Source organism: Apaloderma vittatum, unplaced genomic scaffold, assembly GCF_000703405.1.
Source record: "Apaloderma vittatum isolate BGI_N311 unplaced genomic scaffold, ASM70340v1 scaffold7451, whole genome shotgun sequence".
NCBI classification, from domain to species: Eukaryota; Metazoa; Chordata; class Aves; order Trogoniformes; family Trogonidae; genus Apaloderma; species Apaloderma vittatum.
The window spans coordinates 42,875-43,525 of NW_009700716.1; the positions used below are offsets into that span (position 1 = coordinate 42,875).

The following is a 651-nucleotide window of genomic DNA, read 5'->3' on the forward strand; positions in this document are numbered from 1 at the left end:
CCCGGACAAAAACTCTACATACCTTATGGAAGCATCCTACTTTCCTTCTCCACACTTATCCTTCCCATAGTAAATGTGTCAAATACGGCAAAGCCTGGATTCTGATTTAGCACTGCTAAACTGGATTAAACCCTTGCAAAACGCATGCTGCAGCTGCCTGCTACACAGTGCCCAGAGGTGTGAATTCCCCAGTATAAGTTGGCAATCAAAAACCTAGAGGTCCACTGCAGCAATCCAGAGTGCTCACAGACAAGGGAAGGCCAAGAAAAAACACCTCGCCCTATCATCCCAAACGTGAGGATCCTAAAAATCTCCTTCTTCCCTGGTTTTTCCCAAGTTTTAGAAGAGTGCTTTTCTGTGGCATAAGCTCAAATCCTGCAGATGACCATTGCCACGTGAAAGCAGGCAAATGGCAAAGCCTCGCTGCCCATCCCTTAAAAATAAGTGCTGTGCACAAACAGCCCCTTTCACCAGAGGATTGCGGAGTCCTTTACAAATGAGAGTTAATTAAGTCTCATAACTCCCTTGTGAGGCAGCTCAGCAGCATGAAGGAAGGCCAAGGGAGATGCAGAGGCTTTTAACGACTTGTTGAGCGATTTGGTGTCGAGGTTGCCCCAAGGATCACAGGATCCCAGCTCCTGTGGCCAATTT

General features: G+C 47.3%; 1 protein-coding gene across 1 annotated transcript in view; it reads right to left on the bottom strand.

Annotated features, from left to right (window-relative positions):
• KCNQ2 (potassium voltage-gated channel, KQT-like subfamily, member 2) overlaps positions 1-651 on the bottom strand; it is a gene marked incomplete at its 5' end in the record, with an annotated part of 41,659 nt that overhangs the window by 39,356 nt on the left and 1,652 nt on the right. The gene's annotated exons all lie outside the window — the stretch shown is intronic.